Source organism: Sorex fumeus, unplaced genomic scaffold (assembly GCF_029834395.1).
Source record: "Sorex fumeus unplaced genomic scaffold, SorFum_2.1 ptg000006l, whole genome shotgun sequence".
Taxonomy (NCBI): Eukaryota; Metazoa; Chordata; class Mammalia; order Eulipotyphla; family Soricidae; genus Sorex; species Sorex fumeus.
This window is the reverse complement of record NW_026606063.1, coordinates 25,830,968-25,847,316: the sequence shown is the minus strand read 5'-3', so window position 1 is coordinate 25,847,316 and position 16,349 is coordinate 25,830,968. Positions and strand designations below refer to the sequence as shown.

Genomic DNA, 16,349 nt, shown 5'->3' with positions numbered 1-16,349 from the left:
CCCGCTTGAGCAAATCGATGAACAACGGGAGGACAATGCTACAGTGCTACAGTGGGTTGTGTGTGAAGGTGGATTCCCTTGAGCCACTGGTAGCATGGCTGCTAGGAAGAGTGTGAGGAAGACAGCCCTGGCCAGGCTCCCCGAGCGGGAGGGAAGGGAGGGTCTGCTCCCTCGGGGATGTCTGGAGGGGGATGTGTTTCCAGCTGCATCCAAGAGTCCGCTCCTCCCGGCCGCTTTGCCTGAAACGGTTTGCTGACTGGTCTTGTTCCCCAGATGTGCTGCTCCGCTCTTTTCGCTCAGGCTCCCGTGTCTGGGGACTGCGGCTGCTTCCCGTCCCTCCCTGGGCACCGCCGAGCCCTGCTGTGGGGCCTGGCCCAAGGTCTTGCACAGGTCAGGTCCCTGTCCCGTGACACTGAGCCTGGGCCCCACCCCCTGGTTGCAGAGCCGTGGGGAGGCTGCCCGGTGGGTGCCCACTGCAGGCCTGCGCTGAGATGAGTTTGATTCAGGGCCTGGAGCTGTGTCAGCCCCCAAGGGTAGAAATGATGGGGTAGCTTTGTTCTCCAAGGTGAGAGTGAGTGAGTGAGTGAGTGAGTGAGTTGCGGGTGAGTCTGGCCACACGGTGGGGACCCTGGTGGGCGCCGAGAGGCTTCATTTGGTCTCATTCATGGTCCAGGATGGGAGGGTCTGACATGAGGGCCACCCAGGGGCCACACGAGGCACATCAGCCACCACGTGATTCCACAGCCCTGTCTGTGGCCCCAGCTCCCGGGTCCCAGCTCACAACAAGGGTTCAGCCCAGCTTCTCCCTTAGAGTCACTGCCCGTGAGCGGCTCCCTCCCCCACCCTTGCGTGGCAAGGAAGCAGGTCTCTCTCTCTCTCTCTTTTTCTCTCTCTCTCTCTGGAGGAGTTCCTGAAACAAAGGTAGGATGGTCTCCCCTTCCTGGACGGAAGTTGGACAGTCACATCTGAAAGGTCCTCTGGGTGAAGATGAGGTGTCAGTCAGGGATGTGGGGTATGTGTGTGTACATGTATATATTACTTTGGGGGCTCTCTTAAGTGGTGCGCAATAGGTCTAGGGCCCCCCACTCAGCAGTGATCTTGGCCACCCAGTCCAGTGGTTCAGTGCAGGGCCCCAAGAGGCAGTGCTGCTCAGCAACTGTGATTCTGTGGGTCACCTTGGGGTGTTCAGAGACCTCCAAGAACATATCTAGTGAGCCCGAGGGGACCATATGAAGCTGGAGCCTGAGGCAGGCTGGATGCATGCAAGGTGTGTGCTTTTTTTTTTTTTCGCATTTTGGGTCACACCTGGCAATGTTCAGAGGCTACTCCTGGCTCTGCACTGAGGAATCACTCCTGGCAGTGCTCAGAGAACCATATGGGATGCTGGGAATCGAACTGGGGTCGGCCACATGCAAGGCAAACACCCTCCCCGCTCTGCTATCGCTCCAGCCCCACGGTGTGTGCCTTAACTCCTGCCTCTCTACTCCCCTAAGTCAGGGGATATAGACGGAAGCCTGACACCTTCCAACATGATGAGAAAATGAGGTATTTGGCAGGTGGGTTGGACTTGGGGTGGACCCGTCCAGAATGAGATTCATACCCTTAGAAAAGAGCCCCTGAGAGACACAGCAGTGAATCCCGGAAGACAGCAGCTCACCGGAGTTCTTTCTGGACCCCATATGTGCCAGTTCCACTGGGGCACCTCAGATGGAGTGGGTGTGCCCTCTCTGCCCACTCCAGATGAAACCCTGGTGACCACGAGCTTCCAGAAGTAAAACCCAGGTACAGGGGTTCTGGGACTAAGACTCCAGGCTACATGGTGGCAGCAGAGACGGGCCGTCCCTTCCCATCTTCCCGCCCACTTGGGGTCCTGGCTGTCTTGCCCATGATCTATCTGTCTCCGGGTGCCATCTCAGTGTATCAACGGCCTTGATCCAGAGACTCCCAAATGACTGTCAAAATGGTTTAGCTCCCTACAGAGATGTCTCTGGACCCCAACCATTTACAATCTTAGAATTTTAGGAGTATGCGGCCACAGGCCATGCAACCTCTCATAATATTCATAATAAGCAATAGAAAATAAATTATCCAGCATCTGCCCCTGGCAGGCAGACAGGCTTGGATGGTGGTGGGAAAATTTGAAATAATGGGGGTGGGAAGGTGTAATGGTGGTGGAATTGGCGTTGAAATATTGAATGTAATCAATTAATGTGAACAACCTTATAAAATAAAATTTTTTAAAAAATAGGGGCTGGAGCGATAGTACAACGGGGAGGGCATTTGCCTTGCATGCGGCCAATCCGGGTTCGATTCCCAGCATCCCATATGGTCCCCTGAGCACCTAAGTGCAGAGCTAGGAGTAACCCCTGAGCATTGCTGGTTGTGACCCAAAAAGCCAAAAGAAAAAAAATAAAGACAGAATTACATAAAGAAAGAAGGAAAGGAGGGAAGGAAGGAAGGAAGGAAGGAAGGAAGGAAGGAAGGAAGGAAGATAAGAGAGCCCCTAAAGGTGCCTCTCTCTTCCTCCTGCCTGGGAGTCACATTGAAGGAACCCTGCCCCTGCCCCCAGCCTGGCTTCTAGGCCCTGAGCTCTGCTGGCCTATTGTTTCTGTGGCCCTGTTTGTCTCATTCTATCTCAGGAGGCCGCACAGGGCAAGGCAGACCTGTGCATCAGTCTCCTCTGCATGACCAAAGAGGGAGCCCCAAAGTGTCAGCTTTCACCCCAGAACTGGATTCCCTCCTGCTTATAGATGCCCAGGACCAAGATGACAGTAGGTCCTGTTCCCTTGAAGCTCTGGGAAACTGCCAGTGCCTGCCTCTCCACTGCCTTCCACCGTGTCATTCTATGGTGCACGGCACTTTCTCCTCAGGGCATGACTGCGTTCACGTTTCCCCAGTTCATGAGGCCCCAGGCCTGCTGAGTTAGGATTGTCCCATCTGCAGGGTGACCATCTGCACACTGCTGACAGCTTCTGTGTGGCCCTGACAGCTGGATGCTCTGGGCGATGGCTTTTTTTTTTAATTCTTTTTGAGTCACACCCAGCGGTGCACAGGGGTTACTCCTCGCTCTGCACCCAGGAATTACTCCTGGCGATGCTCAGGGGACCATAGGGGATGCTGAGAATCGAACCTGGGTCAGCCGTGTGCAAGGCAAACGCCCTACCCACTGTACTGTTGCTCCAGCCCCAGTGCTGGGGCTTTACTGTAGGAGTTGAACCCAGGACTGGGATCTTCCACAGCTGAGAGGCACTTCAGACTGTGTCACAGGTGTTTGAAAGTGCGACTGAAGTGAGTGGGAGCAGGAGCTTCTGTGAGTTGCGTGGAGGTTGGCATTGAGGTGTGGGAGCCCCTCAAGGCAGAGCGACCATGTTGCACAAACAAATTTACTACTGGGACAAATGAGACGATGATGAGGAATTCCAGTACCGGCATGTCACGTCGTCCAAGGATATCGCCACTCTGGTCCCTCCAACCCATTTGATGTCTGTCGGAATGGTGGAATCCTGGCGTTTAGCAGAGTCAGGGATGGGTCCGTTATATGATCGATGAACCAGAACCACGCATCTTGTGGTTCTGTAGTCCACTCCCCAAGAAGCTAAAGAAATGAAGCCGGCGAGACCCTCTGTGCCTGGAGTTCCAGCAGCTGACCTGGGTTGCTAGCATCTTTCCAGTGACATTATTGTGTCGCCTGGTTTCTCACTTTGATATTTAAAAGATGTTCACGCGATCCACGGTTTGGATATTCTGGCGGCTGCTTTGCTTCTTAAAAGCAACTCACCTGCAACTCACTCAGAGCCACAGCACCACCGCCCCGCCAGGTGAGTCTCCTGGCACTGAGTCTCTGCTGCGTGTCACCCCAAGAGCCACTGCGAGCTCTGTCTCCGGCTGAGCACACTCCGGAGTGTGGGTGACGCACCTGCCACCGCTCAGGCCAGGCTGTTACAGGGATCACCAACTTACCCTATAGATTTTTTTTTAATTTTCTTCATTTTTTTGCCCGGTGTTATATGTATGGTGATTTTTGTTTCAATGTATTGGAGACTTAACATTTTATTCAAGAACTTGATTCCATTTTAAAGCCTTGATTAAAGAGGAATTTTTTATAACAATAATAATTTTAAAAGACTGTCACAGAAGCAGGGGTGAGGGCAGGCTTTGGGGGGGGGGGTCGGCAGATGTGCTGCATTGGGGAGATGCTTCTTCTTCTTCTTCTTCTTCTTCTTCTTCTTCTTCTTCTTCTTCTTCTTCTTCTTCTTCTTCTTCTTCTTCTTTTTTTTGCTTTTTGGGTCACACCCAGCAATGCTCAGGAATTACTCCTGGCTCTGCACTCAGGAATCTTTTTTTTTTTTAATTTTATTGAATCACCGTGAGATAGTTACAAGCTTTCATGTTTGGATTATAATCACACAGTGATCAAACACCCATCCCTCCACCAGTGCACATTCCCCACCACCTATATCCCCGGTATACCCCCCCTTTCCCACCCTCCCCCTGCCTCCATGGTAGACATGATTCCCCATAATCTCTCTCTACTTTGGGGCATTATGGTTTGCAATACAGACCCTGAGAGGTTATCATGTTTGGTCCCTTATCCACTTTCTGCACACATCTCCCATCCCGACCGATTCTTCCAGCCATCTTTTTCTTAGTGATCCCTTCTCTATTCCAGCTGCCTTCTCCCCTTTGCTCATGAGGCAGGCTTCCAGCTATGCAGCAATCTACCTGTCCCATGTATCTAATATCCTTAGGTGTCAGCCTCAGGTTATGTTGTTTTATACTCCACAAATGTGCACTCAGAAATTACTCCTGGTGGTGCTTGGGGGACCATATGGGATGCCGAGGATCGAACCCAGGCCGGCTGCATGCAAGGCAAATGCCCTACCCGCTGTGCTATCGCTCTGGCCCCTGGGGAGCTTCTTTGGGGGCATCTATTGGCTTCCGTTCTTCCCAGCGAGCGTTACAGGCCTCTGCTTCTCTGCCTGACCAGCTCAGAATCTTATTTCCTGTGCCCACGTAGGCACGTGGATGACCTACAGTACTTAGACCCCTGGGACTTGTGTCCCCAGCTAATGTAGTTAGGGTTTTGCATCTGGCAGTGCAAGGCGGGTGGGGAAGGCGGCCGGCAGATGTTCTTCCCTCAGCTGGGAGGCGCTGGGCTTCACTCTGTTCTTGGCCTGGACTTCCTTGGTTGTGACTTGACTGTGTCCAGTGAGGAAACTTAGAAGCTGTGACCGAATGATTTTTGTTTTTTTAATCGGGAGCAAAGTTTGTAGAATGCCATCAGCCCAGTTGAATATTCCAGCATGACTTGGAAGATGGACAGCCATTTCCCTTCACTCATCGTAGGGTGTGGGTAGACCTGGATTGTCCCTGTGTCCCTGCATCCTCCTTGGTGCACGCTCCTCGCCCTCCACTGTGATCACAGCTCCCCGTTCCGCTGCCAGCCCTCCCCTTCTGCCTCCCCTTTCCCTTTCATCCTCTGGCCCCTGGTTCTGGAGCAGGGCAGGTGCTTGCGGTGAACTTGGCAAACCCACACTCACCTTCAGCCCAGAGACCCTGAGGCTTCCTGATACCCCAGAGCCACGGTTTTTCCCCCAGGTTCTGAGCTTGATTCAGTCCCAGACAAACCTGGGTTCCAGTATCCATCAGCCTGCTTGGGTAGCCCCCCTCCACTTCTCCCCCTCCCTCCTCCCTCCCCTCAGTTTCTGAACCTCTTTTCCCACCCTAGCCACTAATCCTGATGAGATATTTCCTCAGGCAAGAGAGGATAAGCCGAGAAGTCTGGAAGTTATGTCCTGAAATTGGTCTGTCAACGATCTGTTCCCATTGTCGCCTGGCAGGGGTCACTGTGCCCTCCAGTCCAATGCCTCTCCCTTCCCTCCCCGCCCCTTCATGTCACTGCTGTCACCATCACCATCACCATCACCAAGGGGGCAGCATGTGCTTTGGAACAGGAGGAGCTGTTAAGGACGAGTCTGGGAGTTTTTGTCCTGCTGTTAGGAATGGTGTCACATTCGCTGGTCTGCTTTGATAAAATCCTGTTTGTTCTTTCTCCAAGAACTGACCCTAATAACAAAGATCTGTGAATAACAGTTTTACTGGCCCAACTTCAGCACTGACTGTGCAGTGGGTGAGTGACTTTTCTGACACGGGCTTTATTATGTTTGCAAATATCTTCCCACTTGCATCTCATTTTGGAATTCTCCAAAGGGTCACGGCTTACCCCCCCCCCCCCCCCCGCAACCTTGTAAAATCACTGTTAGGGGCCTTTTATTGGGAACTCGCTGGCATTTGGAAAGGAGGCAACTTTAGATGAGAGTCCTTGACCACCCCCTGTGGAGAGCTGTTTCTGTGATCTGATGGTGGAGGCAGTCTGTGTTTGCACCAACCAACCCTTGGTTTCTACTGTCAATTTCTTTATGATCAGACTCTTTTTGTTTGCTTGTCTTTTGAGACACACCCGGCGAGGCTCTGGGTTTGCTCCTGGCTCTGCTCTCGGGAACCACTCCTGGCAGCGCTCAGGGACTATATGGGGTGCCCAGGATTGAACCTGGGTCACCTGCATGCAAGGCAAACACCTTCCCTGTTATACTATCACTGTGACCCTTCTTATTTTTTTTTGGAGGGTTCCTACCTGGTGGTGTTCAGTGGCCACTTCCCTTCTGGCTCTGTGTTTGGGTGATGCTCCTCGTGAAACTCTGGGGACTAACTGGAGCCAAGGATGGAAACCAGTTCTTTTTCCTGCAAAGCACTCTTGCTGGAACTACAACAGCCTTGAGCTACCTCCTCAGTCTCTGATGCAGTGATTTGATTTTTAAAAAAAAAGAAGCAGGAGCCGCTTCACCTGCTCACTCATTAGAAACTGGTCAAGAATTTTCATTTCGTTCAAATAATAAATATGCCCTATAAGTATTATTTGCACTTAACACGGATAGTATATAATAAATAAATAGCTATTCCCTATTTTTGATGTTTGGAAGGATTTTCCCGCACACTCATCTTGTTCTGTATGCTGTTTGACCTGAGCACTCACTGATAATCCTCCTGTTTGAATGTGCTAATGTAATTCTTATTTCTTCTGTTTCACTTGACAACTGGCAGTAAAATATTTCCTAATTCAGAAGTTCTAGGGACTCTGCAGGGTCCTGAGAGTTTTCTTATGAGTGGTTGGTGTTCCCCCTGGCCTTTGGGTGTTTTTCTAGAGAATGGGATTGTGAGCCCTTCAGGGGCAAAAGAGTGAAGGACCCAAGGACTCTGGGAGTGATCCTGCCTATTTAATTGCTCTCAATGAGTCAGCCTTGGGAGGGGGCGCGGGAGAGGAGTGTCGGGGGTGGGGGGACGGGTGACACTTGGAACAAACTGGGGTGAGGAGGGAGGGGCTTCTCTGCCCATGGCTGTCTAAGGCCAAGGTCATTGGGATCCTGAGAATCCCGGGCATTGGAAGCTGAGGGTGAGCACTTGAAAATCTGCGGTATGAAGTTTGATGCTCCTCATTAAGGTCATGGGACTCTGTGTTCTTTTTAGTGATGAGAGTTGCTGAGTTGCTTTTCTTGCTCTCTGGGGCCGTTGTTCTGTGTTTTATGCACTGAGCTTAGGGCTTCAGAAATGCAGTTAGTGTGTGTGTGTGTGTGTGTGTGTGTGTGTACGTGCGTGCACGCGCACGTGTGTGTGGTGCAGATGACTGGCGCAAGAGGAGAACCTGTGAGGGGGTGCGGGTTCTGTGGGGTAGAGTTGGGGCGTGTTTACTAACCATCACATCCCCACAGATGCCTTTGGATCCTTTATGTATTTAAACCAAGGCTTAAATCTGAGAAAACATCCCATTTTAGATTCTGTTGACATTTTGGTGGTGGTTTGAATAGGACCCGCAGGGGGACTTGTCCAGGTGCATTCCGTGAATAGAATGAAATGGATGGGGGCATAAAATATTAAATATAAGATGTGCTTTGTGTGTGTGTGTGTGTAAGATTCATATTAATTTTTCTTAAGTGTATGTACAGTCATAAAACAGAAATAACAGCCACAACTGCAACAAAACCCTTTCTCGGCAAGGGCTGGAAGGGCCCTTCCTTAGAAGTGCTTCAGTCCTGGTCGCAGCCACATTTCCTTGCCTTTGTCATGGTTGTTCATCTCTTGACCTCCTTTTTAATTTTTGCTGCTTTGCCAGCTGGTAATCAATAGAAAATTGTGATTTTTTTTTCCGTAAAACGTTTTTTGATTGGGAGAGGGAGGGTTTGGTCCCAGCCAAACTGTGCGCAGGGGTTACTCCTGGCTCTGTGCCCAGGGGCGACTCCTGGTGGTACTCGGGTTGGCTGCATGCAGGGCAAGGGCCTTAATCCCTGCACTCTCTCTGGCCCTAAACAACAGGTCCTATCTTTTTTTTTTTTTTAAATTTTATTGAATCACCGTGAGATAGCTACAAGCTTTTATGCTTGGGTTTACAATCACACAGTGATCAAACACCCATCCCTCCACCAGTGCACATTCCCCACCACCAATATCCCTGGTATACCCCCCTTTTCCCACCCTCCCCCTGTCTCCATGGCAGACATGATTCCCCATAATCTCTCTCTACTTTGGGGCATAATGGTTTGCAGTACAGACCCTGAGAGGTTATCATGTTTGGTCCTTTATCTACTTTCTGCACATATCTCCCATCCCGACCGATTCCTCCAGCCATCTTTTTCTTAGTGATCCCTTCTCTATTCCAGCTGCCTTCTCCCCTTTGCTCATGAGGCAGGCTGCTAGCTATGGAGCAATCTACCTGTCCCGTGAATCTACTATCCTTAGGTGTCAGCCTCATGTTATGTTGTTTTATACTCCACAAATGAGTGCAGTCCTTCTATGTCTGTCCCTCTCTTTCTGACTCATTACACTTAGCATGATACTCTCCACTCTATCCATTTATAAGCAAAGTTCATGACTTCATCTCTCCTGACAGCTGCATAGTATTCCATTGTGTAGATGTACCAGAGTTCTTTAACCAGTCATCTGTTCTAGGGCACTTGGGTTGTTTCCAGATTTGGGCTATTGTGAACAGTGCTGCAATGAACATAGAGGTACAGATGTCATTTCTACTGTGCTTTTTTGCATCCTTGGGATATATTCCCAGAAGTATTTTGCGGGGTCATATGGAAGCTCAGTTTCTAGTTTTTGAAGGAACAAGTTTTATCTTTCTGAGCTAAACATCACTTCCAGAAAAGGAAGATATTCTGTACCTCAAAAATGACCTTTGGAAGCCATACTTGGCTCTGTGTGGTTAGGATCCACCCTCCCCCTCTACCCTTTGGGTGTCCTGTGGTTTACCTGACAAATTTGACTCTTTCAGATTTAATTGTAGGGCTGGAGCAGGAGTTCAGTGGGTGGGGTGTTAGCCTTGCACATGACTGACCCGGATTTGATCCCCAGCATCCCATAAGGTTCCCTGAGCACTGCCAGAAGTCATTCCTGAATGCAGAGTCAGAAGTAACCCCTGAGCATCACTGGGTGTAACCCCAAAAGAAAAAAATTTAATTGTGTCTTCAGGTGCTGTGTTTCTTTTTTTACTATGCTTTTGATGATCCTCAGGGATCACCCTGGTGATGCTTGGGTGCCCGTAGGTGGTGTTGGGGAGGCAACCTGGGTTGACTGTATGCTTGGCAAGCCCCTTAGCCCTATACTATCTCACCGAACCTATGAACTGTACTTCTTGTACTTCTGACCGGTTAAGAAGCGAAGTCGTTCTATGCTTAGCTCTGTGTTAAGTCCCTTCTTTTTGCCATACGCAGCAGTGCTCAGGGGGCAATGCTTGACCTGGGGCTCCCACATACGAAGCCCGGACTCCAGACCTTTGAGCATTCTCCCGACCCACCCTGAATGTAGTGGTTTAAGAAAACAGAAGTATCAGCACAGATGTAGCAACTGTGTAGCAACAGAGTTAATATAGCATCCTCAGTTCTGGAGGTCTAGTGTTTGATTCAGGTCTCAGCTGGCTAAAATCCTGCCATCAGTTGGACTGGCTCCTTTCTGTCAGCTGGAGGAGGACTTTGCTTCCTTGTCCATTTGGGTTGTTGGCATAATCCAGGCTTAGACCATCAGCCAAGGGCTTGTTCCAGTTTCAGGGATTGGCACACTTCCGGATTGTCCTATAGAACATCTGCAAAGCCAGCAGCAGTCTGTCAAGCCCCTCTCCCATTTTGTAGATTTTTTTTTGGCTTTTTTGGTCACACCTGGTGATGCTCAGGGGTCACGCCTGGCTTTGCATTCAGGAATTACTCCTGGCAGTGCTTAGATGGGATGTCGGGGATTGAACCCGGGTCGGCTGTGTGCAAGGCAAGCTCCCTTCATGCTGTACTATCTCTCAACCCCCACTCCCCCACTTCCCATTTTGAAGCTCTTTCTTCCTACTCTCTCACCTGCTCCTTCTCACCTTTTTGTTTGATTTAGCGCTGCCCCCTGTGGTGCCTGGGAGCTTCCCCAGGCACTTGTTTGGGGGTCACGCTTAGTGCTGCTCAGTGCTCAGTGCTTGGGGAAATGTGGTGCTGGGGATAGACCTTAGGGCTTCGGCATGCAAAGTGTATGCTCCAGCCCTGGTGCTCTCCCGACTGCCACCTTCTCATCTTCTCACGCTTGCCTTTGACTATGAAGACTTCTGATTAGGTTAGCCCTGGCGGGATGGTAATGCAGAATAATCACTCAGTCTCTAACTTAATCCCATCTGCAAAGTCTCCTTTGCTTGGTAACATAACATTAATAGATTACAGGGATCAGATACCTTCTGAGCAGCATAATCCTGCAGTCACAGGCAGGCATCATTATTAATTATTATATATATTTAAAAGTATAGAGATTAAATAACCTTTGCAAGGTCACACTATTGACCTTGGGAGATCTGGGGTTTCAGAAGCAGGCAATCTGACACTAGTGACTGTTATTCTTTTTTTTTTTTTTAGGCACTGGTTTATGATAGGGTTTTCAGGCATACAACGTTGCAACACCACAACCTCTACCAGTGTCTACTTCCGTCCACCATTGTCTCAGGGTCCCATCCTGTCCACCTTCTGCCTCCGCCATTGATAAACTCCATTCTGTAGACCTGGTTCTCGGGTTCTGTTGCCTTTGGCTGTTTTGTTATTGCCTTACTATGCTCATTGATAGTCTCCACATTAGAGAGATCATTCTTTGTCTGACCCTGTCCTTCTGACTGACTACCCTCAGCATGATACTCGCCAGTTCCAAGTCCCTGTAGCAGCAAATCAGTGACTGTCTTCTGAAGTCTTCTGCCCCATCATCTCTGTCGTCTTACTGAGCAGCTCAGCTAAGTGTAGGCACGTCGTGGCAACCCAACTTGCCTCATGATGAATGCATTCATGCCTGAATTGAAGACTTAGAACTGGCGTGTCCTGAGTGAAGAAGGATCGGGAATCGGTAAATATCTTTCCTTCTAAATGATAAACTAATTGGTGCCCTATGCTGACATCTGTCTTTTGCAAAGTTCCCTCGTATTGAAACCCAACCCCTGTCCTCACCCTGTCAGTGATCTTTCGCCTTTGTTCATCTTAAGTCTCTTAGCCAGTTAGGAGTCTCCTTCATAATGCACCTAACGTGCATCTTGTTTGCTGCTTTGTGCCTTATGCAGCTGTTTTCCATGCCGCTTTCTTTGGAAAATGAATTGAGATGCTCTCTAGTTGGTGTTCTCAAACTGTGTTGGTTGGAATCTGCACACAGATACGGGTTTCTGGAGTGGGCCATGTTCTGGACACAGGGAATGGGTATTCCGTCCTTGACGGAGAATTGCAGAGGTCTTATCATCCTTGGGCTCTGTGGGATGTCCCTTCGGTCGATATCTGGTGATCCAAGACCCAAGGTTGGGTTTCGACCTCAAGCCAGGAAGACAAGAGGACCTGGAGATAGTTCTTGTGTGGTCCTGATGAACCTCCTTTCTGCCGTCTATTCCAGATGTCTGTAGAGACCATCTCCTCTCCCTTTCGGCCCATCATAGAAGTTTTCATTGTCTCTTTGCCTCTGGTAGGCAAGCTTGTAGCTCACTGTGTGTGGTTTGCAGGAAAAAGAATGTGGAGAGGAGGTCTCTGTGGATTGCAAGTATCTGTCCCATCTCAGTATGCTCAAAATGGAGATTGAATTCACATTTGGGTGAATCTTTTTGTTTGGCGGGTGGGTGGGGAGGGACAGGGGATAAAGTATTGTGACAGGTTGAGCTCAATAATTTTTTTATTTGGTTTTGAGCTATACCCAAGAGCTTATTCCTGGCTCTGCACTCAGGGATTACTCCTGGCAGGGCTGTGGGGAATATAGGGTGCTGGGGATCGAAGCTGGGTCAGATACTTGCAAGACAAGCTTCCTTTTTGGTAGGCTCTTACTCTGGCCCACCAAGAATGTTTCATTTACAGAAAAGGAAGAGCCATTTCCTGTGTTCAGGGAAACACCAGCATATATAGACTGAAAACAATGCACTTAAGTTTGCCAGTGGAATGAGCATCCAAATAACTAACTACATAAATATCCCAATTTGAAGTCTCCCCCTTACCCCATCTTTGTCTCAGTCTGAGGCATTAGCTACAGAAGACAATTTGGGTATTATTGGCCAAGCTTAGTGAAGTCCCACAAAAGGAATGGGATTTGTTGCAGGGTTTCTGGGACTTGGGGTGGCCAGGACTGGAGGCAGGTCACATCTCAACTATGTGAACAGCGGTAGTCAGAGACCAGCTTTTATTTTCTTTTTCTTTTTTTTTTTGTGCCACACTTGGCAATGCTCAGGGCTTACTCCTGACTCTGCTAAGGAATCACTCCTGGCAAGGCCCGGGAAACCGTATGGAGTGCCAGAGATCAACCTAGGATTTCTTGTATGCAAGGCACTGTATTGTCTTCCCAGCCTCAAGCCCAGCTTTCACTGTATTTATTTATGTCTGGTGGCCATACCCTGCAGTGTTCAGGGCTCTGTGCTCAAGGATTCTCCTGGCAGTGGTTGGGGGACCATATGACATGCCATAAATTGAACCCAGATTGACCACGTGCAAGGCAGCTCCCTGCCCACTATACAATTGCTCTGACCTTCCATTTCTTGTTTTGTTTTGTTTTTCTGGATCCTACCCAGTGATGTTCGGGGTAACTCCTGACTTTGCACTCAGGAATCACCTCTGGTGGTCCTTGAGGAACTGTATGGGGTGCCAGGGATTGAACTCAGATTGGCTGCATGCAAGGCAAACGCCTTACTTACCATACTATCTCTCCCGCCCCTGATCCCCAAGTGTTTATTTTTTTATTAACATGGGTCACAACCCAAGATGGGGGGGGTCACATAACTGAATGTGGGGAGGTTGGAAAAGTTTGGTCACAGCAAAAGACTTCTGACTATCAACGAATATTCTATCTTCAGGAATGTACTATCAACGTACATTCCTTAAGAACCAACTGCGTCATGAGTTCGCAGTTGTTCCCGACTCTGTGCACCTGTGTTGCATTTCTTGGGTGAAAAAAGTGTAAAAAAAACCCTGAACTGGAGATGTCAGCCAGGAGGAGAGTGGCAGGGTTTCTGCCCTTGAGGACAAAGCCAACGTCAGAGTATGGGGTGGTGAGAGGGTTCTGGACGAGGTGAAGGAACGGGAAGTACTGAGCCGGATTAGTAGCTGGAGCTTTGGATTGAGCAAACAGGCCGAATCTCTCTCATCTTCTCAGACCAAGATCCAGAAGATTCTACCTGGTGGGAGGAAAGGTGGAAAGTCCACACGTTTGGATAGATCTGAGCCTGGATCCCATCCCTCCTTCTTCCTAGTTGTATGTCCTTGAGTGAGACCCCCCCCCCCCCCCCAGCCCCACCATCTCCCATCTATCTCTCCAAGGACTGGGGAAAGGCAGAAACGAAAGGGTGTGTTGAATACTGAGCCAGAGTCTTTCCCGGGGGTGGGGGGAGGAGGCGATTCATATGCTACTCTTATTGGGGAGATGCTAAATACTTAAAACCACTACCTCTGCAGGATTATAAATGAACACTTTGATATTTTGCGTTTGCCTTGCAATACCCTGTGCTGTCTGAACATCCTCTTCTCCCAGAAGGTCAGCATGACCTGAGTGTCTGGGACACATTTGGCCTTGGTCTGTTTGGTCTTATCATTACTTTTCATACTGTGCTTTCCAAAACATATCACTCATCTTCTCACTGACTGAACGAACTCTGACTTGCAGCCTTGGGGCTCGCTGCTCTGTCTAGTTCCTTCTTTGTTCATAACAAACAGAACCCTGATTTTGTTCGGGACAGCCGAGTGCCCGGCTGAGAGCTCAGTTTCTCAGGCTCCTTTGGGGCACAGCTGGCCCGGGCAGTGGGTAGACGTTGGTTGGTAGGAATTCCAGGAACCACCCTACTGCCATGCACAGCTGCTTACTTTTGCTGTTCTTCCGTTCTGAAATGAATTGGAGTATAGTTGCCTCCCTCAGAAGCAGAAAGAACTTTGGTCTGGATGTCATTGTTCAAATGTCACCTTGCCTCAGCCCCCTCCGTCCAGCTGCCTTCCCTCCACACCCCCCACTCCAAAGGCTGTTCGTGGGAGGATGAGGTTCTCCTGGGTTGAATCACTGTGGTTGGGGTTGGGTAGGCAACCCTTGGTGGCGATTGATTTGTGACCTGTTTCTGCAGCTTGCATTAGTCTGATTCTATGAACTTGTTTTCCTTTTTTCCTTTTTCTCTTTTTGGTTTTGCGGCCACACCCAGCTGTGCTCAGGACTTACTCCTGGCCCTGTGCTCAGACTCATGGTAGTGCTCAGAATAGATTGAGTACAAGGTAGGCACATACCCTGTACTGCCTCTCTCTGCTTTCTTTTTTTCCTTTTAAATTTTATTTTATTTTTATTTAAATTTATTTTATTAAAGCAGAACTGAAATAATTTATTTTATATTGTTTGCTATGAATAATCTGCGGAAAATGCTCCCCAAAACTCTCCTTAGGGGAGAGTGTGTGAAGATTATTGTATTTCACCTAGGAATCATTAAGCCCTCCTATAAGAGATTACTAATATGGTGTTAAATAATTAAACCCCATCTAATGTGATGTGCTACTCTTGGAATATGAGTGGTGTGTGGTACGAGATATAATGCAGCCCTTTTTTTTTTTTTTGCTTTTTGGGTCACACCCGGCAGTGCTCAGGGGTTACTCCTGGCTCATGTACTCAGGAATTGCTCCTGGCGGTGCTCGGGGGACCATATGGGATGCTGGGAATCAAACCTGTGTCGGCCATGTTGGCTGCGTGCAAGGCAAACGCCCTACCCGCTGTGCTATCGCTCCAGCCCCAATGCAGCCACTTTATGGCTGCACGATTCAGGTTTTCAGCTGCTGGGGCTGGGTCCTTGGGGCGGGGAGAGGCCTCACCTGCCCTACTCTGGGGTGCCCTGAATGAAACAGCCTGGCCCGGGGTCCAGTGGCATGGCTATGGCGTGTGCTATTTTATGATCCCTTCCAAGAGAGGACAGTGAGTCTCTGGATCATGGCCGTTGATGAGATTATCTGGCGCCAGCCACCTCTGGCTTATGGGTATGACTGACAAGTTGCCGGAAATGTGCGGGGACGTGGAGGGGAGGACACCCATTTCCGGTTCCGTTGAACCTGGAGTTTTCAGTCACAAGTCCTGCATACCTGGGTTTTCTGTGTACTGCCTCTCTCGCCCCTGGTACGTTTCTATGGAGAAAACATTGCATGATTACATACTGGAATTGTCATGTGGGCTTCATTGATCAGCAGCTTGTACGTAGACAACAATGACGTTCACCACGAAAAGTCCAATTCTAGGGTCAGAGAGATTGTATGACCAGCAAGCTGCTTGCCTTGCACGCTGCCAACCTGGGTTTGATCCCGGGCATCCCATAGGGACCCCTTGAGCATCGCTAGGAGTAATTCCTGAGTGCTGAGTCAGGAGTAACTCTGAAAAAATAAATAAAAGTTATATATATATATATACTTTCCTTCCCTTTTTGTTGTGATAAATTGTAGACACTGGTTGTAGGGTGCTGGAGATGGCACACTTGTGCTGCCAGGTGGGGGCAGGTGGAGCCCCACAGGGCAATAATGCAACTTGGAATTTTCTCAGGGAGCGTGGGGTGGTGGGGGCAATCTCTATGTGCCCAGAAGGCGCTCTGCCCTTGAGCTGTGTCTGAGACTCAAATGGCTTCAAAGGTATTTTTATTTCCATGGGGTTGGGAGGCTGGTCACACCTGGCATTACTCGGAGGCTTACTCTTGGCTCTGTGTTTAGGGATCACTCCTGGTAGTGCTCAGGGGACCATATGCAATGCAGGTACCTTCACCCCTGTACTACCTCTCAGGCCCTTCAAAGAGTGCCTTATCTTCTTGTGCCCTGTTTCAC

At 49.4% G+C, this 16,349-nt stretch overlaps 1 protein-coding gene and 1 pseudogene across 2 annotated transcripts in view; both read left to right on the top strand.

Annotated features, from left to right (window-relative positions):
* Nucleotides 1–16,349, top strand: part of GREB1 (growth regulating estrogen receptor binding 1) — a 154,805-nt gene that overhangs the window by 36,768 nt on the left and 101,688 nt on the right. The gene's annotated exons all lie outside the window — the stretch shown is intronic.
* LOC130036646 (cyclin-dependent kinases regulatory subunit 1-like) lies at nt 3,367–3,607 on the top strand (annotated as a pseudogene).